Raw genomic sequence first — 12999 nt, forward strand, 5'->3', positions numbered from 1 at the left:
AACGGAAATGTAAAGATCTGTGCTCGGACCAAACTGACTGATTGTCCTAAGAACCCACTCCTGACTTCCTTACTCAGCGAGGATGCAGCACGGTGTTTGGTTTTAAACGGGATGGACACCCAAGGCTTTTCTACAGACACTCATTTTCTTATCTCTCATACAAGTAAGAACTTTGTGGTGCAGATATGCCAGCGGGAAGTTATTGCCCATCATGTGATAATTCTAGCTTGACACAGTTTGTGTTGACTCTGCTCCTAGTCCCCTCTGAAAGCACTGCTAGGGATGCAAGCTCTCCCTTGAACACTTTATTTTTTTCCTTTTTTCTTTTTTTTATTTATACATGCTCAGATTATTTCAGAGGGAGGAAGAACAGCAGACTGTGGTTTAGAGAGTACGGCTGAAATACCAGGATTATTTCTGTAGAACACCTATTAGTGCCTTCTTGTCACCTTTAAGATGCCCTTTTTTTTTTTTTTGTCAGGTAAATATTAACAGGAGATTTATTATTAATCACCTTTGCGTTTTTGTAGGAGTTTCTATAATTCACATGAACAGTGTGTGTTGCAAGACTCTTTTTTTCACTATTTAGATACAAATTATTCAGAGCTTGAGTTTTGGCTAAGCTGAAGCCAACCTGAGACAGGTAAGCTGTGCCTCAAAAGGCTTCAGTTTATGTCCAGTTGAGATACAGCTGTCACTTACTTGGCTACTGAAATGTGTGCAGATCAGAGAGATGAGTTATTGTGCTTTAGGGTTAAGAGGAAACACTAAGATGTTGAATTTGAGGAGATCATTCAAGACATCCATTGCATAAGCTAAAAAAAATAAATAAATCCTTATGCCCTGCTCTTTTCTGCAGTGAAGTTGTATCTCGGTCAAGCTTATTCTTGCTGTTGCAAAGAGAAAAAGGTGGACTTAAAAGTAGATTTTATAATCTGATGAAGAAATGTCAGAAAGGAGACAACCAAAAGTACGGCCCATACTTTGGCACTCCTGTGAAAAGCCCTTCTGTTTGTGACCAGAAACAAACTGGAAGAGCTCTGTTATTTTGTAGTCAGTGACTGGGTAATATCTTGGTTTCTGCAGCAGTGACATCCCTGAAGTTTTCTGTGTTTCTCTGTCAGGGACACATAGCTCAGGTTCACCATGTAAGTGTGAGCAGCAGCAACGTCCCCAGAATAGACGGGATCTGCTCAGATTTTCTTTCTAAATGAAAAGGGGCTGTGGAAGAGACAACTCCGACTAACATGTCAAAGAGAGGCGGCAAATCCAGTCCCAGTTGCTGGCTGGTTCTGCTACAGATCTGCCAGATCATCTCCGTGTGCCTCAGAGATGGCACCTCTCTAAGGTGGTGACACCTTTGTACGGCCACGGCAGGAGGAGGCCACGAAGGGGAGGGAGGAGAGCTGAGGTCCCGACATCAGCACCGTGAGAGCCTCCGAAAGGACAGGTCCACAGGCAGAAATGTTCAGCATCGCCTGCCAGAATTGATTTCACAACTAGGCCCTGGCATTCTTTTGGGGAGGAGGAAGGCTCCTGCTGTATTTCTCATTATGCTACAGCTCCTGTTTTGGAGCTGCAGGAACGCCTCCTTGCCATGTCTTCTTTACATCCCTCTGCTACGCACAGGCACGCACACACACACAAACTTCTTATTTGCATTTGGGACGTGGATTACAGACGGATTCTGTTCATAAACCTAGAAGGACCTGTGCTCCCAGGCCTGTGTCTTCAGAGCACTAATTCCCCCCTCCTTCTTTTGCTATGTTTGCCAGTGGAAAAAATTAGCAAACCCTATTTACAAATATTTTTGCCTCTTGGCCCTCTGCCTAATGCTGTGCTATTAAGGCTGTCGTTGTTCCACTAAACAATTGCCAAATGTTTTCACATGCATGCATTGGCTTGCTTTTGAGTTCAGATATTCTTATTCCACCAGCTGCCACCCTTTGCTTAATTCAAGGTGAATGCTCTAGACTTCAAGCTTGTCAGAAAATTTTCCCTTTATTACCCCAATAAAATACACTATCCCAGAAACAGTGGTAAAATTCCACCACTCAGATGTTTTCCTGCAAGCAGTTTCTCTGTCCCAGCCTCTCCTTTCATGCTAGAAAATGCTCTGCTCACATTGGAGCAGTATGCCCCAAAGCCTTACAATTACATCAGATGAGGTCAAAGAGGCTGTAACCAGTGAGACCTCAAGGGAATATGGGTACCCAATTCCAAAAACTGTGTCCTGAAGAAACATTTTCTCAGCTGGAGCCTGATCCCAGAGACAAGTAATCTCCATTTCTGCATGCCCAAAGATGTCTGAGCAGCTTAGTATCTAAGCCGAGTTACGATCAAGGAACAAAATATTTCTCCTCCTCTTTTCCCTGAGGCTCTTAACCTATAATCATTCTCAGAGAATAATTTCAAGATCCTCCTCCCTCCAACGGGCCGTGGTGGCCAACGCTTTCTTCCAAAGTACAAAACTAAGCGGCGGTCCACGTTCACACCTTCCTGCCCTCTTCCTTTTTCTTTACACCCCTGTTGATTAGAGCGCTGGCCCAGAAAGGTGGGCACCCTCTTTCCCTTCTCTCCATCTGCAGGGATTAGTCTCCTGGGATGCCCTTAAGGACCAGTCGCCATCCAGCTGGGGACCAGATGTCCAGCTAGCCTTGTTCCTCACCACTCCTGCTGAACCCGGGCCAGCACTGCTCAGATGACTCTATCACATATGTCCCGTTCGAAGGATCACTGTCGTATTTATGCATCTTTATGCCTTCTCTAGTTAGTGGAGAAGTCTCCTCAGGTCTGCTCTCTCCCTGTGCAGGCCGTTTTGATTAAGAATTGGCACATTAGTGTCCAGTGAGCCGATAGCAAGGACGATGGTAATGCTACATGCATTGACACGTGTCATCAACGTACACAGCCCACGGCTGGCCTCACCTTCCTGTTGTACATCAGTTTGGTACTCCGACAAAATACAGACTACATACAGAAATGATGGAAAATCCATCCAAAAAAAGGAGGTTGCACAGATGCTCATTCACTCTTCTAATTTCTGTGCAAGCATATTCATGCTTCTGTGTACGGTGTTTAGTCCCAGCTCTAAGGGTGATACAGTTTACTAGCATTTCAACAGCAGCTGAAACAGCCAGTGAAAAATGGATGTTGAAGAGAAGTCAAAGAAAGCATTTCATATCTGTAATTGCAAATGGTAGCATGGGAAATGTGATTCTGAAACAACAAAGGAAAGATTTATGTCTCTAATGAAAACAGCTCCAATGTCAGATACAGCATCACTTCCCAGACAAGATAAAAACACAAGAATTATCTCCAAAAATTACTCAGTGAAAAAATTCTGAACAACAAAATGCAGTTGAGAAAATTGCTCGGAGAGTTAGCAAATAGGAAAAAAAGGAGGACATAACAGATTTATTAATCATTATGGTTTACTAGCAATGTAAGATAATAAATTAAAGCACAGCCAAGATTTGCTCCACACTATTTGATCGGTGAACCTTCATCCTGGCCTAAAGCACTGCTGGTTTTAGGGCCAGTCCTGCCAAGCTCAATGGTGTTTCTAGGATCATGAAGTGCCAACACACAAGTTTCCAGATGGTCTTCAGGAAGAGCATTCCAGCAACTGGTTTTTGTCTCTGCAGTTAAAAACTGATGGTATCGGAGATACAACCACAGACACATAAAAGCTTGGCTTTATAGCCTAGCTAGTTTACGGTTAACCCTAAGTGTGGAGGTGAGCTGCACAGGGCACAGTACTTTGAAGGACCACTGACTCCCATCCCAACCACGCACCAAAGCCCAATGCCCGTCCCTTCCCTGCTCCCGTTGCTCAGGCTGGCACATGTGGAAATCACACCTCTTCCTTTGCTGTGTAAACATATCTCATACCAGCGCTGCCTTCCTGGCCCTCTGGTTTGTCACCACATCGAACTATACTGATTTTAACCCTAAATCCGCCCTCAGGGGGGAGGGGACAAGTTAAAACATACTCCTCCTTTTATTTGGCTGTTCAGTCATAACAAACACTAAGCAACCGATCACACTTACCTTACCTAGACAGAGCCTTGCCTTTGGGGCTTGGACAAAGACAATTTTTCTCCTGAATTCCCTTACTCTCACTTGTCAAGCACTGAAGTGTCCTTTTTGACCAGAAGAAAAGAAAGCTTGTTGTCCAGGTGTAATTACGTCCGGTGGGAAGACTGCAACAGGAACAATTAAGCCAGATTCTTCCCATGCTGACAAACTTCATGAACTTGACTAACACCCATGCTGGGACAGGCTGTGAGAAGAAAGTCTGGAGACAGAACCATGAGGACCATTGAGTATTTTGGCCTTGACCATCCTGTCTGTCTGTTGAAACTCTGCTCCAGGACTGTGTCGCTAACTAATCAGTGACAACTTAAGACACAAGTTTGTGACCTTTAGGTTTATATTAAGAAAGTTTATGATGTTGCAAGAGTCAGCAATGGTATATGGAATCAGGCAGGGTTTAAATGCTGCTTCAGTTGTGGAGCATAGAGCCACCCAGAGCCTTTTTTTATTCTATTTCCAGATCTTGCCACCAAACCCTAGGGTTACAAGGATGGAGAACATTTTCAGAATACGTGCAAAATCTGCTTGGGTCTTGTATACCCACTGCGAAAGAAACACAGTCATTCTTAAGAGGGACTGGAGTCAAACCTTATTCTGTAGCTAACTCTCCTAGCCTGGCCTGAGCTGCCCTACTGTGACCAACTGCCCTTAATTAATGAAAAGGAAGCAGGCAGATACCCACTCTTCCACCTCTATTATTAACTCCTTTTTATGGGTGCTGCCAGCCCTTGCATGCATCTCAGGCCATCTCCATCACACCCAAGAAGTGGAATTTAATCTTCCTAGTGACCCAGTTGTGGCATCATTGCAAATGAGGTCTTATAACTCAGTGCTGTAGGGCACTAAAGCCAACCATCAGGCTCATCCTTTGCGTTTCATTTCTTCATAAAATGACGCTCATGTAATTGTCCTCACTGAAAATGGCTTAAGAATGGGGTAAAGCTCTGTAAGCTCTGTCCAGCTTCATTCAAGCACTCTTCCTAATCCACTGGGGTAAAGAGGACTAGGCTGGAGGTGGTTCAGTCCAGTTCAATAAAACAACTGCTAAATATCACCAGCTGTTAGAAACACACCACCAGTGAGCCCCTCGTGCTTCTCAGACTTGGGCTGTGAACCACCTCAAGTCTCCCTTTCCAAATCCCATAGGTTTACAACCCCAAGAAAGCTGCATCCCACCTTCCCCAGAACCAATGCCATTTATCTTTCTTGAGGAACATGCGTCATCTCTGCATTTTAAGGCTGAGGTAGAGCCCAGAGACCCAAATCAGAATAGGTGCTGTGAGCACATAACCTAATGAAGCCTGCCCAGCACAGCTTGCGATGTGATGAAGCAAGCCTAGCAAAGCCAGATGGGCACTGGCAACCTGTCTAAGGTGCAAGTCCATGCCACTTTTAAATAAGTCTTCCCTCTCCCTCACAGAAATGCTGTGTCCAAGGGTCCTCTGCAGCCCTTCTCAACAGCTTCATGAGAGACACCCCACCAGCACATCCCTTCATAGCGTTCGCTTTAAAACATGGTCTTAAGGCCTTTTTATTATTAAAAAAAAAAAAAACAACAAAAAACAGAATGTGAGGTCTTGTAAGTAAATGACATTAATTCATTTCCCTTGCTGGAGGGGAAGGGGTGAAGTCTGGGGAAACTGCCCACAGCTTAAGCACTGGTCTTGTGGTATGGGATGTCACTACCACCCTTTCACGCTATTTTTTTCTGGCCTAAATCAATCCTAAATCTCCATCACCCTCCACACATACATCATATAGAGTCCAAAAGGACAGACAGTCGTTCAGACTAACTGTCTGGGAGCAATTTAAAAATATTATTTCCGCTCCTAGCCCAGATCAGACAGTAGCTGTGTACATGAACCTCCACCATCAGCTGTTAGCTGGCTGTGAAATGGGGCGACCACATGATGTACCCTGGCTAACTACAGCTCAGTGATACAGCACAGCATTAAAGCAGAATTGCAGAGTGCCTGGGATACTTTAGCATTATAAAACATTTCCCACCAAATGCAGCTCAAAAAAAGCAAAGCAAAATGAAAAGGGTACAAATGGCCATGAGTGAAGCATTAGATCAACCGGTTCTGGACTCCTTTTTCAACATTATTGCAACGTGGCTTCTGAAACAAAAAGATTGTATTGAATTAGTGCAAGTGGAAAATTGGCCAAAAAAAAAAAAAAAAAAAAAAAAAGGTGGGGGATGGGGGGAGCTGTATGGGAAATATTCTTTTAAATAATCTTTTTATTTTTTTCCTTAATTGGAGAATTGAAAAACTAAACTAGAGTTTGGCAAATTTTTGTCAAAACATTTCAATTAACAAAGCCTAAATTCTGACTTTAGTTCACGCTATGAATGACAATACCCTCTGAAAAATGTCAATAATATAAAAAAAGGTTATTTTTGTTTTCTCTTTCCACACACACACACAAAAAAAAAGCCTTGTCCCTTGTCTTCAGTGCAACTCTCATTTCAGTCTGTACCAGTCACAAGTTCCATGAGCAGATATTCTTTTCTTCAAATGACTCCTCTCCACTAAAACCTTCCTGGGGAAGGGAAAACAGGACAAAGGAACGGGAGGAAGAGAGGGGCAGTAAAGCAGTCCCAGTCAGGGGGAGGACAGAAGAAAAGAGGATGAAAGTACCCAGTAAAATGCCACGGAGAGAGCAGGAAGAATGAAAGAAAGACCACGGCTGGTTTTTCTCCCCTCTTCTGTTACAATAAGCTTAATTTTCTTTTTTTTTTTCCACCTGCTGCAGGAAACCCAACATGTTTATGGTTTAAGTTGTGAAGACAAAGGCTGGGAAGGGAAACAAAGTGAGTTATACAAGGTCACAGCTCATTTCATCTCTTGAATCCAAGTCCACACCTTTGTCCACATGACTTTAAATTTAACTGTCGTTTGCTGATCTCCTGCTGCCTGTTAGTCTCCTAAGCAGCCCCGCAGATGATGAGATGGCAATGGAAAGTTTAAGGGAAACTGATTTAACGTTGCAGTGTTTGAAAAAGTTATATCAGAAAATATCACTTTAAAAATGCTACAAAATCCATGGCTCTGGGGATGCCTGGCATGCAAGCTAGAGGACAGCCGTGGTTCTGAGAGCTGACCTGCCTGGCATTTTCATGACACAGATACAGAAAGCTGGCCCCCCACACTGCTCTTCGGTGTAGGATGTAGGATTTTGAAAATGCCTGCCCACATACAGTAGTCCAGAGAAGAGTTGTTTGGAAATAGAGAGCCCAGGAGCTGGGAAATATTTGCAGAAAAAAATCATTTTCTGTAGTACATTTCTCTCAGAATGGGTAAACAATAAGCCTGTATTAAAGAAACCGAAGTAGAAATTTTTTTCAGAGGCTCCAAATGGATTCATGCACTGTTTTGTTTGCAAAAATATTACTTCTTCCCTTGAAAATAAATGTCAAATTGGGATGAAGGCGTTTAGCCTGTGTATAGTATTGATTATTTCTTCCTTAACATGTCTATGAGATTTATCCTTCAAGGTGTCCTTCTCACAAAACCATCCAACTGTGCCAGGCCACCAGTGGGCTATGGATGAAAACAAACACGAGAGCTGTTCCTAGCCCATCCCCTTCTCCGCAAAGCTCCCTTAGTCCTGCCTGGGCGGATGGGCAGCAGTCTGACCCTGCTGCCACAGAATCACAGAACCATTCAGGTTGGAAAAGCCCCTCGGGATCATCGAGTCCAACCCTCAGCCCGACTCTACAAAGTTCTCCCCTACCCCACATCCCCCCACAGCTCATCCCAACGGCCCTGAAACCCCCCCAGGGATGGGGACTGCCCCCTCCCTGGGCAGCCTGTTCCACTCTCTGACCAACTCCTCACAGAGCTGCTAGCAGAGCTTGTTGACTGTCAGAGACATGGTTTGGACACTACTGGCCAAGTGGCTGCAACAGGGCAGAGCTTGGAGCACTCTAGGCACCACCTGTATACTAATTTTTTGGAGGACAAGAAGGTGACAAAGCCCCGTTGCCGCTTGGCTGCCCAGCTGATTCGGGTGCGGTGGGGCTCGTGGGTGAGGTGTTTGTCTTTGCGTTGGCCCCGTGAGCACACGGCGAACGTTCCTGGTACACCGGGTTCCTCGGGGAAAGGATACACTCATTTCTCTTGAAAACTTGCCAAGAAGCGGCGGTGAGCCGGGGTCATTTGTGCCAAGCTGAGCTGAGGGACATGCCAGTGGTGCTGGTGCCCAAACCTATGGCGAGGGCAAGAAATGAGGCAGGAGGCTCTGCTGAGGACACCATCACCCCAACAGCTGGGGTGATCCTTTATTCCAGGGGTAGCCCCACTCAGAAACCAAACAGCGGGCTCTTCTTTCCATCTTTGAACAGTCCTTCGGTGGCTGGAGACTTGAGTATTTCAGTAGACAACGTCTGGTGGTTCAGATCTGGACCGTTTTGGAGCCACAGGGCCCGGGGACTGCCTGGCTCAGGTAGAAATCTTCTAAACAAACTTACTTCTGATTGAGTCATTCCAGACTGCAAACCATAAAAACTTAGATCATCCATTTAGCCATAGAAAGAATCATAGGAAAACACCTTATAATGCTTTACAAAGAACTGTTATTTAACTGCATTTCCCCTCTTTTTCTTTTTCTTTTTTTTTTTTTTTTTTTTTTTTATCCTATAACTATCTGTTTTTTACGTTATGACAGCAAGCACAGCTTTCAACCAACATTGTTTGGAAGCTGTAAAAAAATAGTAATTGCTGTTGATCGGTGGCTGGTTGCAGAGTGTGTGATAAACAACCTACCAACGGCTACACTTAACGCAGCCACCAGGCTCCTGGCCAAACACCCTCCACAGCTCACAGCTTACCACCACCACTCCTCAGAGGCGGCATCCACCCCCCAGCTGGTCCCCTTTCCCTTGCTGATGCCATGAAATGTTCCCACACCATATGGGGCCTCAGCCTGCTGGGATGCACACCACAAGCATCCGTCAAGCAGCAGCATCAGGCCCTCTCTCTTGAGGTAGAAGCTGAAGAAGAGCCCTGCCAGCTCAGCAGGTGTGCCCAGTGGGGCTGCCCTCACTGCAGGCAGCTGAGGATATTGATTTCTCTGGTTCAAGCCTGTCCTCTTCACCCTTGGTAGTCAGCATGGCTAAAGAAAATGACTTGGGCTGGTGGTATGCGCTGCTAATTCACTTTGAAATGCTCCCGTCTTTTGCTTTGAAACACTGATCACGTCTTCACACTTTCCATGAACCAGAGAGTGGTTTGATCTTCAGCTCAGGGGTTTTTGACAGCAACTCATCAACATGACTGACATGGGTCAGTTTGGGAGCTGGATGACAGTACTACCATAGCCCTGGACGCAAACTCACATCGCTTTGACATACTCTTCACATCAAAGCGGTAGGGCTATACAGCTTCTGTGACAGCTCTGGTTAAAGCCTGGCCCACCCGGAGGTGCTGAACACCATCTGCAACAGGCATCGCCTGTAGGGCCAGGGTCCTTCTTTGCTGGAAGGATTTGCTCGTGTGCCTTCATTAAATGCTACACAGATCTGTGGTTGTTTGCTACAATAAATAAACTGCGATGCATCTGCACTGAGCTCTAAAACAGATGCCTCTGTGCTGCCAACCATCACGCCAACAAGTGCCCTGGGGGGTCTGCCCATCAGTGCAGGCATATGAGGGGATATATACTAGTCATCAGGGGTCAAGTTAAGGGTCCAAGCCAGTCATACAGAACTTTAATTTATTTTTTGGACTCGCATGGATGGAATTCAAAGGCGTCCCTGCGCTGCACATCAGCTGGGTTGATAGAGGAGCGGGAGAAGCACGGGTGTGTGAAGGGCTGACAGAGATGTTCCCTGCCTCAACTAGCTCTGCTGCCAAAGGAGCACAGCACCTGTGAGACACTTTGGAAAAATGTTGTTCACTCCTGTTTATCTAAACAACCCCTCTGTATTTCTTTCTGTTTCTCATAGAGCCTGACTCAGTGTGACGACTTCACATGTTATGCAGGAGAAATCCGTGGTAGTTCTCCATATTCAGGAAGGAACAACATGAAGTCGTTTCTGTCTGGGGGATGAGCTGCCTGCCAGCCCAGATAAGAGTGTCCATGCAGGTTTTAGCCCATAGGTTTGGCCACTTCAAGTTCAGAGAGCTGCCACGGTCAGGTGAGAAGATCTGGTGTGCCCACCAGGAAAATCAAACTGGATGGCTCTAGAGGGAACCAGGCAGGGGCTCCAAGATCCCTCTTTGCTCCCACCTGCATTTTGGACTACTTACTGTCGTCCCAGGACAGCAATTGCCCAAAGTGGTCATGCCTGTAACTTGCTCAAGGGTGAAACCTCTGCAAGGAGATCTATCCATCAAGCAGCCACATGTGCATGGATGTTATTATTTAAGGGTGGAAACTCTGCCCTGTTCAATTAGATCATATCTGTGCCCAAGAGAGAGGCTCACAAGCTGTTCCTTGGTTGTATTATTCTGTGTTTCTGCAAGAGGAGACGGTGACAGAGACTGGGAAGTGCCTCGTGTGCTCCAGCAGACTGGGCAGCACCATCAGAGAGGACAATTGCTTCTTCTCCCACAGGTCTTCATAAACGATGGGGCGGGATATGTTAAAAACATGTTAACTTGCTGAGATTCATCTCAAGTCTCTGTTAGAGCTAGTCTTTTACCATCTGGCATGTTTTAAAGACAATCAAAATACATGCCAAATTGTGTATAAAATCATAGGCAGGGCAATACATTTTCTAAAAGGGCTTGTTTTCTTTGCTCTTACCTGCTGGAGCAGGCAAACCACTTTTAGCTCAAGTCAGAACGTTACTGCATCAAAATTCAGTTTGTGACCCCATAGGGGACAGGTTCTTCATTCGCTGCAAAGAGAAAAAGAGGTAAGAAGTGAGGAAGACAGAAAGGAAGCTCACAGGAATGTCATGTCTGTTGTTTTGTCATGGGCCTTCACCTCCTGCCCGCTGCTGGCACAGCTTTTTAGTAGCTGCTTCATCTCAGTATAAAGTCATGGACACATAAAATGAAAAAAAAACCAAAAACTCAAACCCTACCTGAAAATACTTCAGACCTGTAAGTTCTAAGATGAAGAAGAAGGAAAGGTTTTTCATAACATACATCACCAAAAAAAAAAAAAGAAAAAAAAAAAAAGATTCTTTGCTGTTTCTGTTTTAAAGCCATCTTTATTTAACAGCTACTCTCCTGAACAATGAGCAGCCACAAAGGCACCACTGCTATCCATCTTCTCCTCTGTCTCTTGGCCTGGCACATGAACAGCTTTTGTTGAACCAGGACTGGGCACACTTGGGCTGCTCAGACACAAAACTCTTTGGAAAACAGGAAGTTTCCAAAATAAAATCCTAATTGTCATTGAAAAAAAACAAACAAACAAAAAAAAACAAACAAAAAACCCAACCTGTTAACTTGAGCAGCAAATGTTTTCACACAATGACTGTCACAAAAATGAAAGCCTTTCAGACAAAAGTCAAGAAATGTTAGGTTTTGACCAAAAATATTTTATGAGGAGAGCAGGCATTTTCTAAAAATACCCATTTAGCCAAAAGCCTGAGTTTTCAATCGAACAATTAACAGTGAAACAGCCAGGCATAGAAAACTCACGTTATGCTTCAAATATTCCCCCGTGTGCCAGAAGAACTGGAGATACACTAAAATGCCCTGTGAGATCGGCAGCAATAGGTTAATATTTAACACGAGGAGGCTGTTTGGGAGCTGCCACGTAAGAGAAACACCTCCCTCCCCAACCAGCACACACCAGCTCTTCAGCGGCGAAGGCAGTGCCAGGCAGGAGGGTGTTTGGACGCTTTCAAAGCGCTATAACCGCACGGAACACCAAGTTTGGATAATGCAGGCTGACTCTATCTGGAGCTCTCCTCCTCCATCGCTTCCTTTTGCCAGGAGAATGACAGCTCCCCCAGGGATGTGGTGGGAGAGATGAGTTTTGGGGCACGAAGTCCCAGGAGCAGGTTCTAAGTGCTTCATAAACTGCTTGCACGACGTAAAATATTCAGATGTACACACGGAGAGGGGAACGCTGTGGGATGCTGCCTTGCTCCCAGGCCGAGCAGCAAGCCCACGGTTCTAGCTGAGAGAGGAAAAAAAGAGCAACCTTTGCTTTTTGAACCGCTGTAAATCTGCTCCTTTCCCCAGCTCCAGGACTGAACCCAAGGCTCCCTCTGCTGAGCCTGCCACACAACTGATGTCTGCTGCATCCAGAGGTAGTTTCCAAAAGCTTCCCCACTCCCTGCAAACTTCATCTCACCGTCTAGGCAGGTGGCAGGCCATGGAGGAAAAAGAGGAAGACCTCTTGCCCTGCTCCGCCAGTGGGGAAGAAACAGCCGGAGGCACAGAACAGGACAGCACTGACTGCGGGGGAACATTTTCCTCAGATAAATACGTGTGTGCATATGTACATACTATACCGCAAACACTCCCGCATCTCCAAACTCCCATCAAAGACCACTAGTGCGGGCTCACGGAGGACGCCAGCTCAGTCAGGCCGAGGAACTGCCAACAACTGCTCCAGCACTCCTCTGGTTAACTGCAGAGATGCTATTACCAAGACACAGCTAAAACCACCCCTCAGTTTCAGAGCAGATTTTGGAGGCTTCTCCACCAGTTGCAGAAGAAAACAAGTGTTGTCCCAGCTGGAAGGTGAAACGTGATATGAAGTGGCAATTTTATTCTGGACCATCCTTGTGGGTTTTCTGCGTTTTCCCAGGAAAGTGTTACATACAAAATAAGAATCACTTGTTGTATGTGCAGAGATTTTTTTTTTCTCACTGCTACGTTACTCCTCACTTGGCTACACACACCTTATAACTATGCTCTCAGAGCCTTATATTTCTACATATCCTCCATTCCATTCCCCTCATATGATGGTTTTTCAAAATGCAGTCAT

Source organism: Athene cunicularia (genome assembly GCF_003259725.1).
Source record: "Athene cunicularia isolate RWA chromosome 1 unlocalized genomic scaffold, athCun1 chr1_part2, whole genome shotgun sequence".
Classification (NCBI taxonomy): domain Eukaryota; kingdom Metazoa; phylum Chordata; class Aves; order Strigiformes; family Strigidae; genus Athene; species Athene cunicularia.